Source organism: Kogia breviceps, chromosome 12 (genome assembly GCF_026419965.1).
Source record: "Kogia breviceps isolate mKogBre1 chromosome 12, mKogBre1 haplotype 1, whole genome shotgun sequence".
NCBI lineage: Eukaryota > Metazoa > Chordata > Mammalia > Artiodactyla > Physeteridae > Kogia > Kogia breviceps.
Window position 1 is genome coordinate 95,345,655 of NC_081321.1, and position 14,924 is coordinate 95,360,578.

The window sequence follows — 14,924 nt, forward strand, 5'->3', positions numbered from 1 at the left end:
AAGGGATTAGTCTGGTTTGTTTGAGAGATAAGGCTTTCAAGCCTTGGTGGAGTCCCTGTTTTAAAAAGTAAAGAATGCCAAGGCAGGTGGGTATTGATTGGGCTTTTGAAAACAGGATCCAAACTGTGTCTTAAGAGGAGTTACCTGGTAGTTAGTTGATTGGATTGGAGGGAAACTGAAATGGGGCTGGGGAGATAAGTTAGGAGACCACTACTGTTTCCCAGACGCGGAATTTAGGACCCACAGGGTGCTGGCAGTGGCCTTGGATTGTTTTTTTTTCCTCTACTCTGTAAACGCTTTATGTCTTTCCTTGTCCCCTAAAGATCATGACATCCTTGAGAAATGTCAATCATTTGAAAAAATGTGCCCATAACTGCTAAACTGCCAACAATTTATTGATAAGCACTCAGCAAATATTGTAATTGAATTGAATGCATGAGCAGGGTGATAAAAATGCTGGGGCTCTGTTTAAATGGTTTCATAGGAACTCAGGCCATGCCTGCAACCGACTGCAGTATTACTCGATAACAAAACTAAGCTAGTTTTTTATTCAGCACCTACTATGTATATCATCCTCTCATTCAGTTCTCTCAATGGTAGGTACTGACATTATGTCCATCTTACAGATCAGAAAAACTGAGGGTCAAGCAAGTAGGGTCACCAAACTCAGTTCGCAGGAACTGAGAGATTGAGCTGCAGAACTTTCAGTGCTAAAACCAGGACAGCCCCAGGCCAACCCAGAAGTTTGGTCACCCTACCAAGATACCTTGCCCCATATTACACAAGCCAGGGTTTAAACACAAGTCTGACCAGCTCAAACTCCCATGGGATTTTTTTTTTAACATCTTTATTGGAGTATAACTGTTTTACAATGGTGTTCGTTTCTGCTTTACAACAAAGTGAATCAGTTATACATATACATATGTTCCCATATCCCGTCCCTCTTGCATCTCCCTTCCACCCTCCCTATCCCATCGCTCTAGGTGGTCACAAAGCACCGAGCTGATCTCCCTGTGCTATGTGGCTGCTTCCCACTAGCTATCTATTTTACATTTGGTAGTGTATATATGTCCCTGCCACTCTCTGACTTCGTCACAGCTTACCCATGGGATTTTATTTTGGCTTTCTGATCGTTGCAGCCAATATAAATATCTTATTTGGGTATTTGGGGGATAGAATCCAAGCATACTCTTATATTGAATTTGGCTCCTGTATTTGGAGCCTAGTTGAGACAGGCGCGTAGAGAGAGGCAGACTCACAAAATGCATGGGTTTTTGTCAGAGAAAAGGAATCCAGGCTGGGGAACGCCTGCCGGACACCGTTACCAGAGAGTTCGGCTTTATAAACTGTTCTTTGGCGCCCCCTCGTGGTGAAGAGCTGTTGGTAACCCCTCCCTTACTCCCTAGATAACACCCGTAAATGGTGAGAGGAGAAACCCCGCTGAAAGTTCTTTCTCCAATCAGAAAGAGAAAAACAAATATTGTATATTAACGCATATACGTGGAATCTAGAAAGATGGGACAGATGAACCGGTTTGCAAGGCAGAAACAGAGACACAGATGTAGAGAACAGATGTATGGACACCAAGGGAGGAAAGTGGGGGAGCGGTGGTTGTGGTGCGATGAACTGGGAGATTGGGATTGACAATATATACCCTAATATGCGTAAAACAGGTAACTAATAAGAACCTGCTGTATAAAAAATAAATAAATAAAATTCGAAAGTGAAAAATTAAAAAAAATTTTTTTTTAAGTTCTTGCTGCTTGGGGAGCATAAAGATTTTGCTTTAAAAATAAAAGCTAGCAGAGCTTTTTCTTTCTTTTCTTCTTAAGTGAAAGCTGGCCAGGCTGTCATAGTGTCGAGTGAGGAGAATCAGACACAAAATTTAAGTGGACACCAAAAAAACCTCAATAATCAAGATAAATAATGTTTCAAAAAGAACAAAATTAAGAGCAAAGGAAGCCCAGGATGAACAAAATATCAAAAATTAACATATAGAACAAACAGGATCTGACCGTGTACTTGTCCTGCCACGCCTCACTCGCTTCAGCCCGATCCCGAGAGCACTGGTGCAGGAGCCCGGAACCCCAGCCCCCTTCGAGAAGCTCTGGGTGGAGGATTCCTGAAGGTGGCCCTCAAAACCATGGTAAATGGCAGCGGTGCTTTCAGACTTTCCCACCAAAGAACCTTAGTAGAAAAGAGATCATCCCCTGCCAGCAGTAGCCAGAAAACCTGCAGCAAACGAGGCTCTTATTTAGGCACATTTTGAATTCAATGTCCTAATATATCCGTATTTGGTTTTGTTCTGTTTCCTTTTACTGAAGTGTAGACACTTCAGAAGTGTGCAGAGAAGGTATGTATCATAACCGTACAGCTCGAAGGAGTGTCACAAACGAACACACATGTTTAACCAGCACCCAATCAAGACCAGGTCCTCAGAGTCCATCTCCTTCCCTCTCTGTTCACTGCCACCCCAAGTGACCTCCGTCTCGGTGTCTGAACGCATAGATTAGTTCTGTCTATTTTTGTTCTGTATATAAATGAAACAATACAATCTAAAGTATTTTGAGTCTGGTTTATTTTGCTCAAAACTATGTTAGTGAGATTAGGCCATAATCCCCGTGTGTGATGTAGTTTTTTCATTCTCAATGCACGGTATAAATCTATTATAATACATTTATCCATTCTGCTGACATAGGTTGTTTCAGTGTGGGCTGTTACACACTGTGCTGGTATGAATATTCTTATATGCATGTCGTTTGGTTAACATACACATGCCTACAACAGCCAAGATCAGCAGAACTTCCTAGCTGAACTATAGATTTGTGAGCCACTGAATTGTAGAGTGGTTTGGTTTGTAGAATACTGTAGCAATAACTAATATTACACTCTTAAAGTCATAAAAATTAATTACCAGCAAAACAAACATTAAAATGCAAGGATGATTCATCTGTATTGAAACAGAAAAAAACCCATACACCTGCCTACATGTCTGCTGGGAATACATTTGCTGGGTCATAGGGGAGGCATAGTTTCAGCTTTAGTATGTACTGCTGGTTAGCTTTCTAAAGCAACTGGAATTCAGAGAGTTCCTGTTGCTTCACATCTTTGTCTAGACGATATTTTTTATCCTTTTTACTTTATCCAATCAAGTGGAGTAGTATCATACTCTAGTTTATTTGCATTTCCCTGGAAAGTAGTGAAGTTAAGAACCTTTTCCTATGTTTATTCTATATTTGGATAGCTTCTTTTGTGAAGTGTCTGACTCTGCCCATTTTTCTCTTGGGTTTTCTATCTTTTCCTTATTGTTTTGTTGTTCTTTTAAAATTCTGGCTTTGAGATCTTTATCAGATATATATATAGAGAGAATATTTTATCCTATTTTGGGTTGTCTATTTTATCCTATTTTCGGGTTGTCTTTTTGCTCCCTTAATGGTGTCTTTTGATGAATAGAGGTTCTTAGTTTTCATAGAATTCATTTAATATTTTTTTCATTCATGATCAGCACTTTTCATTTCCTGTTTGTGAAAGATCTGCCTATTCCCAAGTCAGAAATATGTTCTTCTATGTTCTGTTCTAAAAACTTTACTTATTTATTTATTTTAGCTTCAGATGTGCAGTCCTTATGGAAATTATTTTTGGTATGTTACGAGGTAGGCGTCAAATATATATATATATATTTTTTTCTTTTTCCATATATAAGATGACCATCTATGTGTGATATCTGTTTTTGTTTTCATATAAAAGTAAATAATTAAATCAATTCCCTTTAAAATTATATGACTTTCCCCTCATCCTTCAAGTAAAACTGATACTCCAGAAATAACTGTTTTGAGCACTATTTGAGGCATATTATCTACATTCCCTCATTTAATTCTCACTCTCCTTCTATGAGGTAGGTATTCATATTTCAGTTTTATAGGTGAAAAAAGTGAGGCTCAGGGAATCTAAATATGTTAAGGGCACGCAGCTAGTAAGCCCAGAGTCCTTTAACCAGTGTTCTAAACTACTTTGCAGAGAAAAATTCCATTTGGAGGATAATCATCTGCCAAGGTACCATTATAACTTGTTCATCTATGTGCAAGTTGATGGACATTTGGACTGCTTCTAGTTTGGGGCAATTGTGAATAATGAGACAATATTTTCATTTCTCTTGGGTAGATACCTAGGAGTGGGACTGCTTGGGTCATATGATAAGTGTATATGTTTAACTTTTCTTTTTTTTTTTTTTTGTGGTACGCGGCCCTCTCACTGTCGCGGCCTCTCCCGTTGCGGAGCACAGGCTCCGGACGCGCAGGCTCAGCGGCCATGGCTCACGGGCCCAGCCGCTCCGCGGCACGTGGGATCTTCCCGGACCGGGGCACGAACCCGTGTCCCCTGTATCGGCAGGCGGACCCTCAACCACTGCGCCACCAGGGAAGCCCGTATATGTTTAACTTTTAAAGACGCTACCAACGCTTTTCCAAGGTGGTTTTGCCATTTTACATTCCCACTTGTAGACTATGCGGGCTCCAGCCCTCCACATCATCGCCAGCGCTTGGTATTGTCAGTCATTGGATTATTGCCATGCTACTGAGTATGTCATGAAATCCCACTGTGGTTTTAGTTGGCATTTCCCTGATGACTAATGATTTGAGAGCTTTTTATGTGTTTATTTGCCTTCCACATATCATTTTTTGGTAAAGTATCTGTTCAAACCCTTTGCTCATTTTATTGGGATGTCTTATTATTGAGTTATGCAAGTTCTTTGTATATTCTAGATACAAGTCCTTTACTGGATTTTTGATTTGCAAATATTTTCTTCCCGTTCTGTGGCTTGTCTTTCATTTTTTTTAACGGTGCCTTTTGAAAGATTTTTTAATGTTGAGGAAGTCCAATTTATAAGTTTTCTCTTATGGATTGTGCTTTTGATGACATATCTAAGAAATCATTGCCTAAAATCAAGGTTACAAAGATTTTCTCGTACATTTAGAAGCTTTGTAGTTTTAGTTCTTACGTTTGGGTCTATGATCCATTTTGAATCCATTTTTGCGCGTGGCATGAGGTAAGCATTTACATTCTTTTTTTTTTTTTTTTTTTTTTTGAGTGTGGACGTCCAATTGTCCCAGCACCATTTGTTGAAACGACCTGTCATTTCCCCGACCAGCTTTATTGAGCAGCTGATTATATCACCACTGGAGGCTGATCTGATGCTGGGTTTTCAGTTTCACATAAATACATTTCCTCACCATTTACAGGCTTGTTTGAATTTTGTGTTGTGCTTTGAAGCCAGAAGCAGTCTGACTGAAACAGGTTGGTCAACGGTGTCCATGTTGCCAGGGGGTGATACCCAGAAGGTCAAGTGGATGTCAGCCCAGTAGACCTTCTGGGGAGTAGCCCAGACCTATTCCTTAGAAATATTTTTCAGTCTGTGTGCTTTCAGTGGATCTGAGCCCTGCTACTTACCCCAAAGAGCTCATATAATGCAATCGAATTCTGGCCAAACTACTCCGTGCCCCTGGAAGAGGGATGCAACCAAACCAGGCCAGTCTGAGTGCTCCCTGGGACTCCTGCCAGAGCCATTAAGAAAAGATGCTCTAGGGGACTTCCCTGGCGGTCCAGTGGTTAAGACTTCACCTTCCGATGCAGGGGTTACAGGTTCAATCCCTGGTAGGGGAGCTAAGATCCCATGTGCCTCATGGCCAAAAAACCAAAACATAAAAAACAGAAGCAATATTGTAACTTTAAAAAAAAAAAAAAGCAAAGAAAAGATGCTCCGTCTTCTCCTCTAACTTCATAAGCCATAAAGACAAGGTAGGCTTAGAGCTGCCAGTGGCCATCTTGTTCTCAGGTTGCAAGGGAAGACTTGAGAATAAAGCCCAACAGGACCAAAAAGTGGAGGAGAGAGAGAGAGACAGGGTCCTCAGGACATCATTCACATCTCTGGATGAGCCATGCCTGAAGCCCTTCTCAGCAGGGGGCAAATCACAAATCGGGGGGGGGCCTGGGTAAGGACTCTAGCAATTAGCTGGAGGTCTGTTTGTGCTCTGAGTTGGGGGATCCAGTTGTACTGGTTCCTCTCCCTACAAAGTCCTACCTGACTAGGACAGTGTTCTGAAGTAATGCTTTACATGCCCGCGAGGGCTGCTATTCTACCGATTCATTCTCAAACGATGATCTTGTCTTGCTTGAATGGACAGGGATACTCGATGCCCCCCTGCTCCCCAAGTCTCAGAAAACCAGAGTGTGGTAAAAACCAGCAGCAGAAGAAATGCTGATATGAGTCACGCTAATCGATCATACGACACTCATGGTACCAGCTCCCTACAGGTGAACAAGGCGTACCAGGTGAGAGCAGTAAGGAAACAGACACTTCGCAAGAGACTCAGAACGGAGAGGCAGGGCAACGTGGTGGAAAGACAGGTGTAGTGCCCAGCCTGACTCTGCCCTGCTGGCCAGGGGACCTCAGGTCAATTCCTGAGTGTCCCTGAAGGTCAATCTTGTCCTGTGTAAAATGAGGCCTAAACATGCCTGTTGCCACAGCCTTCGGCCTCTGCCAGGCTATGGGGCAGCTTCCTCTGACCCACAGCGGGGGAGTGAACATTCTCTCAGGTCTCCGGAGTCTTCGCTGTGTGTGTCCCTCACTCCCAGCGCTGCTGGGGGCCACCCTTCCCCTCGGTGTGGGTCAGAGCCCAGACTCCTGGGCCATGTTGCCTCCTTCCCAGAGGCTCCAGGCCAGAGCTTCTTGCTTCCGTCTCTCACTCTGTGTCTGTCTCCCACACCACAGTGTGTTCAGCTTTTACTGAAGGGTTGGAATGATTAACGAGAATTACAATAAAGAACCTAAATCCGATGGTGATGAGTTGGAGAAACCGTGTTCACTGGAATTCCTTTCGGGAGAAGCACTATTGATTTGTTCAGGAAAACAATTCCCTGATAAACTCACATGGAGGAGAAGGGAACCGCCTCGCCCCATGCCCCCCCAGAAGACCTGAGACAGTCAGAATTCTCCTAAGTGCCTGGGCGAAAAGAATTTTCAGGTTACACTGCGACATGGTGGGGAGTGGGAAGTGAGGATCCTGGGATGTCACCCCTCCTTGAGTCTCCAGTGATGTCCCTGTTTACTGAAAGAAAAAGGCACAACGTAGAAGTTGTGAGTTAAGTTTTATTTGGGGACCTTTCTGAGGACTATAGCCCGGGAGACAGCCTCTCAGACAGCTCTGAGGAACTGCTCTGAAGAGGTAAGCGAGAAGCCAGGATATAGAGGAACTTTTTTTGCTGGAAAAAACATGTAGTCAAGCATCAAAAGATTACCGCTAATCACAAAGGAAAGACATCCAAGTAGATGATTTTAGTTCTTTTCTTCTCTTTTGTTTTTGGCCACGTGGCTTGAGGGATCCTACCTAGTTCCCCGGGCCAGGGATTGAACCCGGGGCCAAGGCAGTGAAAGCTCTCCGAGTCCTCCACTGGACCTCCAGGGAACTCCCTAGTGCTTTTCTATGTATAGGAAGATGCAAGAATCTGGGGTCACTGAAAATTTTCCTTAATTGTGTATCTTAACTATCTAGGGGGCCCGTATATCCAAAGCACAGAATGTTTCCCATTTTTCCCCATCCTGAATTCCCCTCTGGGCACACAGTCTGTGGGCAGAGCAGCTGCATCGGCTAATGGCTTGATCCTTGTAGAACTGGAAGAGCAGGCAACATTTTTTTCATTACAATCACATTCCTGAGAAGCCGAGGTGAGTGGTTGCTTTGTGGAGCTGGGGCAAGGGCTGGCCTTGCCTCCTGAAATTTACTTCAACCTGCCAGGCACAGAGAGACCCCAGTGACCCCGGAGTTAGGAGGTTTTGTTCTAGAGTCCCAGGGGAAGGGGCCTAAGTAATGGAATCTTCCCAAGAGGGCCCCCATCAGGGGTACCTCCAGCTCCTAATCTGACTTCCCATCATCAGGTCGATGAAAAATTAATCAATGGCCAACCTAAGAAAGAAATGGAGAATTTTATTGGAGCCAGCCTGAGGATTATAACCCAGCAGGAGGGAGTCTTTCAAAAAGCTCTGAGAGCTGTTCTGAAGAGGTAAGGGGGGGTGGGGCAGTATATATTGTGATTTTGACAAAGGGGGTGCATGCAATCAAGCACACATCCTGGCAGGTTTCCACTCTTCTCGAGGAGCAGAGAGCTTAGTCAATGGTTTTAGTGCTTTTCTAAGTATGAGAAGATGCAGGAAACCGGGTTCCTAATATTTTCTCCTGAAAATATCTAACTATCTGAGGGCCTTTTCTGCCCGTTTTCCCGGAGCACAAAATGCCTCATCCTGACCTTCGCCCCGAATTCCTTGCAGGGTGTATTGTATATCAGCAACTGCAGTGGCTAATGACTTGATTCTTGTAGAACTGGATGGTGGGCAACATTCTTTATTTTATAATCCTTTCCCTTTAAGTATTAATTTCAATGAAGGTTTGGGAGGCATTTCATGACCAGTTTGTCCCATGGCACCAGGAACGCTCACTCCCAGGCCGGGCGAGGATTTCATTGACAGGCCACTCAGTGTGTTATTACTGGACTAGGCTCTGTTAACAGTCACCAAAAGCCTCTGAACCACCTGTCTGACTAGTTTGCTGTGGTCCAGGAGATAGTTCCCTCTTGTTGCTTCTTCCCATAGCTACAGTTACACTGTGACAGTCATTGATCTTATAGAACTATATATTTGGCCAATTGTTGCGGGTCACCTGGTCATCATTACTTTGTTGGAGGCTCAGTCACACATTTGCTAATACAAGAAAAAATCATCTTGTAAGATAGGCAGAATATACATAATAGAACTAGCAACATTAATAAGGTTGTAAGTAAATAATGTCATCTTCTAAGGAGTTACATGGCTGGTGCCAGAAGAAGAAAAATTGATCTTGATGGCTTAGCGGGTGTTTCTGCTGTGGGGAAGATCTGGTTAACACATAATGCAGATGCCTAGTGCACACTAGAGGGGAGGAAGGAGGCCCAAACGAGCAGAGAAAAACTTTGTTTAAATTTTTTCTTCTCGGGCTTCCCTGGTGGCGCAGTGGTTGAGAATCCGCCTGCCGATGCAGGGGACACGGGTTCGTGCCCCGGTCTGGGAAGATCCCACATGCCGCGGAGCGGCTGGGCCCATGAGCCATGGCCGCTGAGCCGGTGCGTCCGGAGCCTGTGCTCCGCAACGGGAGAGAACACAACAGTGAGAGGCCCGCATACCACAAAAAAAAAAAAAAAAAAAAAAAATTCATCTGGGAGCCGGAGATCCTTCTTAGGGCTGAGCTAGTGAACTCAGCAAATAGTACTGAAGGCCAGGACAGGGGAACCACCTGATTCTACATTCCTGCCATCCAGCCTAGGCCAGGGCGCTCAGACAGCAGGGCAGGGATGGCAGAAGTGTCCCCAGTTCCATCCCTCCTTGACCAGTGGGAACCTGGGCCCTCCCAGGGTGGCGGATGTATGTAACATAATAGTCAAGTCCATGGTGTTCAGACCTAGCCTGTGACCTTGAGCAAGTGACTTTATTTATTTATTTATTTTGCATTTAATTTTTAATTTAAAAAAATTTTTTAATTAATTTTTTTATTGGAGTATAGTTGATTTACAATGTTGTGTTAATTTCTGCTGTACAGCAAAGTGAATCAGTTAAACATACGCATATATCCGCTCTTCTTTAGATTCTTTTCCCATATAGGTCATTACAGAGTATTGAGTAGAGTTCCCTGTGCTATACAGTAGGTTCTTATTAGTTATCTTTTATATATAGTAGTGTGTATATGTCAATCCAATCTCCCGGTTTATCCCTCTCTCTCCCCCTTGGTAACCATAAGTTTGTTTTCTACATCTGTGACTCAGTTTCTGTCTTGTAAATAGGTTCATTTGTACCATTTTTTTAGATTCCACATAAAAGTGATAGCATATGATATGTTTCTTTCTCTGACTTACTTCACTCAGTATGACAATCTCTAGGTCCAACCATTGAGCAGGTGACTTTAACAGCACATTTGCAAAATGGGAGTAATAACATATTCCAATGGTTATAAGATGCACCACTAAGAAAGAAAACACACCAATTGCGTTGTGACAAAACGTCTTAATGATAGTCTTGGACAAGCCATAAACCAGTCACCGCAACTCTCCTGGCTTGGAGATTCCTCTCATTTCTTCTGTGAGACTGGCAATTTCTCCCGCCTTAGGCTCCATTGCTTGGTGTACGTAGATAGTCAATCTTTTTACCCACAGGTTAGGAACAAAATGTAATACAACTCCTGCTCCTCATTTGTCTTCCTGCCTTAGGTTCTGCAAAACACTTGCTGTTGCTTTGTAAGAGCAGAGCAGTCATCTCTCCAAAGAGAAAACTTTGTTTCACTGGTATCAGTTTCACTCCCTGTTGCTCCATATCCCTGTCTTTCTGCATCATCACTTTTTATCCAAATGCTGAATCACGCTATGATCTTTTCGAAGATATTTTAAATAGCACTAAATTCAGTACGTGCAGTATGAACAGGGCATCTAAATCAGATGAAGACAAGACAATATAGGCAGCTGTGCTCAATTTCTCACATTTGCAAACAATGGTGTCTCCATCACGACACAATCAGAAAGAATGTATATCTTAGAATCAGCTAAATAGGGTAGCAAATACCTGTATTGATTAGAATTCTTTCAACAAGAAAGTGACAAAACACTCAACTCAGGTTGACTTAAGTAAAGCAGTATATTGAGGTTCAGAAGTCCAAAAGTCCTTGTATTATTGCAGCTTCAGGTATGGCTGGACTCAGGACTCCAGGATATAGTCAGGACTCAGTTTCTTATAATTTCTCTCTCTTTCTTCTATAGGGATGGCTTCAGTCTCATGTTTCACCTGGTAGCAACCTGGAGCCAGTAGCTCTAAACCCCCCATCCTCTCCAGTTTCAAGTCCAGCTAAAAGGAGTGAGCACCTTTGTCCCAGAATTTTGAACCTGAGTCTCAATGCCTCTCATTGGCTCTGACAGGTCACCTGCCCAGCCCTGGACCAATCATCATGGTTACTGGGGTCAGTTGCTACGCTCCCCCCCCACAAGTTACCTGCTGGAAGCCCAGGGGCTGCTGGGGCTGCAGAGGGATATGAGGAGAATGGAGGTGGGGCAGCAAAAACAGTGCACGATTGACTGAGGGGAATTAGGTGAGATGAGCCCTCCCAGGGCGGGCCTCTGGGGTGGATTTGGCCCCTGCTCCTCTGCTTTGTGCAACAGGAGGAGGCCTCTGCTGAGACCCACCTGCTCCATCCGATCAGCTGCGCGTGCCCTCCTTCCTGGGCCGCTGACGCCGCACTCACTCAGCTGCTAAGTGAGCTGGATGCTGCCTGGAGAGTCAGCAAGCCTCAGAGGCAAGACATTCCTCTGGTGACAGGGGCTGGTGCTGTGAGTGGGTGGGAACGAATGAAATGAGTGGGAGCACCTCGGTTCCTAACGCGTTTATGAAGTGAAGAAGCACAGAGAGCAAGCGAGGGGGACTCCAGAGCAGCAGTTAGTTGGAGCAGCCGCCCACCGGGGGCCGAGGACGCTTTCTGCCAACAGCCTCCTGCGGCCCAGTCCCCGGGGATGGGTGGGGGGTGATGCATAGCTGCCCCCACCCCGGCCACTCTACAGCTCTGCCAGTCTCTTTCCTTCAAATCTAAGTTGCAAGGGGCAGGACGGGGGGGGGGGGGGGGGGGGGGGGCAGGGATCTATCTGGCACTTGGTGGGTGGAGGAGGAAGAGAGGAGGGAGGCCCGGTTAGGAGAGGGTCCTGGAGGAAAGGCATCGGGGGAGACAGAAATGGGAAGACAGGGACGCACAGAAGCTCAGAACCTGGACAGAACTCAACACAGAGCACCTGCTCTCCGTCGGGTCCCCAACTAGGAGGTGAGGCCACCAAAACAGAGCAATAAATCCCTGCCTTCGGCGAGCACAGAGCGCGGTCTGGGACACAATAAGAAAACTGCTCATCACAGTGCAATGTGATAGCAGGAATCTGGGGTTTATTGAAGGAAGTTACCCCTGAGGGAGGAGTGAAGAAGGTCATTGCTGAGCAGGAAGCCTCAGGTCGGTCTAGCCCGACCTGGTCCAGAGGGCGTGTGTGTGCTGGCGGGGGGTGGGGGTGGGGGGTGGACACACCCGCACCGCGGAATGGTTCCCCTTGGGTCAAAGGGACTGGCCTTTCCTACTCCCCTTTCAGACTTTGGCTACTGGCTTATGGGGGTGGTGACCTCCCTGGCAAGGAGGCTCCTGTCAGCCAAGGGCAATTCTGCACACAGAAGGACAGCTGGGGTGGCTGCGAGGCCTTGGAACCATCACTCTCGGCGGGTGGAGGATGGGTGCAGCAGCCCGGTGGAGCGACCTGGGCCCGGGGGGGGCGGGGGCGGGCAGCACCCGCATCTGCTCTGATGTTCGTCATGCTGGATGTTTGATGGAGGACGGGGTCGGGAGCAGAAGGGAGCTGTGGGGCGGGGGGCTTCCTGGAGGAGAAGGTCACTCTGGGGCAGCTTGAAGAACAGCTTAGGAGGTGGACAAGCAAAGAAAGATCTAAAGGGTCAATGTGTGCAGATGTTGTAGAAGCCCGTGGTGCTTTCCGGAAACGCTGAGCTATTTAAAAACCCCACCGGGCATAGGGGTGGGCAGAGACCAGATCGTGAAGGGCCCTGTGTGCCATAATCAAAGGCTGGGGATTAAAGTTCTTTTACAGAGAACTGGGCCCTCATTCCACCCCCGCATCAGTCCTTCCTGGAAACATTCACCCGCTGTCACAGGGTGAACCAGCCCTGTCCTGTTCAGCCGGGTGAAATCAGGGCCCAGATGCTCTGCAGAACTGAAGTGGGCTGGAGGCCTAGAGCAGGCAAATGGCCAGAGAGGGACGGCTGCAGAGGAGCTGTCTCCAAGGGCTGAAAACACAGGAGCTGGGACCAATTTGAAAGTTGTTTTTCTCGAGGTAGGCATTTTAGAAGTAGAAAGTGTCAACACAAGGGAGTCCCGTGGAGAGGAACGAGCGCAGAATTTGGAGTCAGGAGAGCCGAAGGCCAAGGCTTTGGCCCAGCGCCACTGTGCCAGCTGGATGGCTCTGGGAAACTCACCCAACTCTCTGTACCTCCGTTTCCACATCTGCACTGGGGATCAGATCTATTCCACAGGGTCAGCTAAGATAAGGCATGTGTGTAAAAAAGGCTGTGCAAAGGTTAGTTACTATCATTTTGCCAAAAAAAAGGCTCCCACAGCAAGAGAATCCTGAGGCAGGCTCACTTTACTCCAGTTCCCATTTGGCACCGAGCAGGTCAGGGACTTACTGGATGACACAGCAAGTCAGCGGCAGGGCCAAGGTGTAAACTCATCTGAGTACCAACTCCAACATCGTCAGCAGAATCAGCTGAAACCCAGCTTCACACTGCAGTTTGTTCCCAAGAAGTCCCTTTCAGCAAAGAGTGTTCAAGGCGGTTCCCAATGGGCAGCCCCAATATCCTCCGAAAGGTCGGCAAGATGCAGCTGGAGGAGGTTCCCAGGAGGCAAGGCGAAGAGGGAGACACAAAGAGTAGACATTTGCCCTGAGGACGCAAGAAGAGACCAGGCATTTCTCAACCCTTCCTCTGGCCCAGGCCCTTGGACCCCCACCAACCTTTCAAAACAGATTGATTGAAATATAAGTCACATACCATAAAATAATCCTTTCGAAGCATACAATTTGATGGTTTTTACTATTTTCACAGAGTGGTGCAACAATCACCACAATAAAGAGTGGAATATTGGGCTTCCCTAGTGGCGCAGTGGTTAAGAATCTGCCTGCCAATGCGGGGGACACGGGTTCGAGCCCTGGTCTCGGAAGATCCCACATGCCATGGAGTTACTGAGCCTGCGCTCTGGAGCCCGCGAACCACAACTACTGAGCCCGTGCGCCACAACTACTGAAGCCCACGCGTCTAAAGCCCATGCTCCGCAACAAGAGAAGACACCACAATGAGAAGCCTGCACACTGCAACGAAGACCCAACACAGCCAAAAATAAACAAATAAATAAATTTATTTTTAAAAAAAATAGTGGAATATTTTCATCACCCCATAGAAGGACTCCTAGTCATCAGCAGTCATTCCCTCCCCCCACACACACACTTTCCTCCCAGTCAATCACTAATCTACTCTATATCTCAATAAATATTGCCTATGCTGGGCATTTCACATAGAATAATAAGATACGTCATCTTTGTGACTGGCTTCTTTCACTTAGCATAACGATTTCAAGGTTCATCCATGTTGTAGCATGTATCAGTACTTCTTTTTTTTTTTTGGCCGTGCTGCGTGGCTTGTGGGATTTTAGTTCCCCAACCAAACCAGAGTTCAAACTTGGGCCCTCAGCAGTGAGAGCACGGAGTCCTAACCACTGGACCACCAGGGAATTGCCCATTCATGCTTTTTTATGGCTGAATAATATTCTATTGTATGGTTATACTACATTTTACTTATCCATTCAGTGCATGGATATTTGGGTTGCTTCTAATTTTTAGCTATCGTGACTAATGCTGCTATGAACATTTGTGTACAGGTTTTTGTGTGGACATGTTTTCATTTCTCTTGAGTATAGACCCAGGAGTGGACTTGCTGGGTAATGCGGTGACTTTATGTTTAACATGTTGAGGAGATGTTCTTGAACATGGCTGCACCTTTTTACATTCCTACCGACAATGTATAAGGATTCCAATTCTCCACATCCTTGCCAACACTTGCTATGATCTGTCATATTTATAATAGCTTGTCTAATGGGTGTGAAGTAGTATCTCATGGTGTTTGTCTTATTGTGATAAAATGTATGGAACATAATATTTATGATTTTAACTATTTGTAAGTGTATAATTCAGTGGCATTAAATATATTCCTCATCATGGTTTTGATTTGCATTTTCCTAATGTCGAATGATGTTGAGCATCTTTTCATG

The 14,924-nt window shown here is 45.5% G+C and overlaps 1 long non-coding RNA gene across 1 annotated transcript; it reads left to right on the forward strand.

The window, feature by feature from the left end:
* The first annotated feature begins 7,935 nt into the window (after positions 1–7,935).
* LOC136792307 (uncharacterized) lies at positions 7,936–14,763 on the forward strand. Its single transcript, XR_010835947.1, has 3 exons — positions 7,936–8,055; positions 10,828–11,357; positions 13,706–14,763. It is a non-coding gene; the product is annotated as an uncharacterized lncRNA (long non-coding RNA).
* Positions 14,764–14,924: the final 161 nt, after the last annotated feature.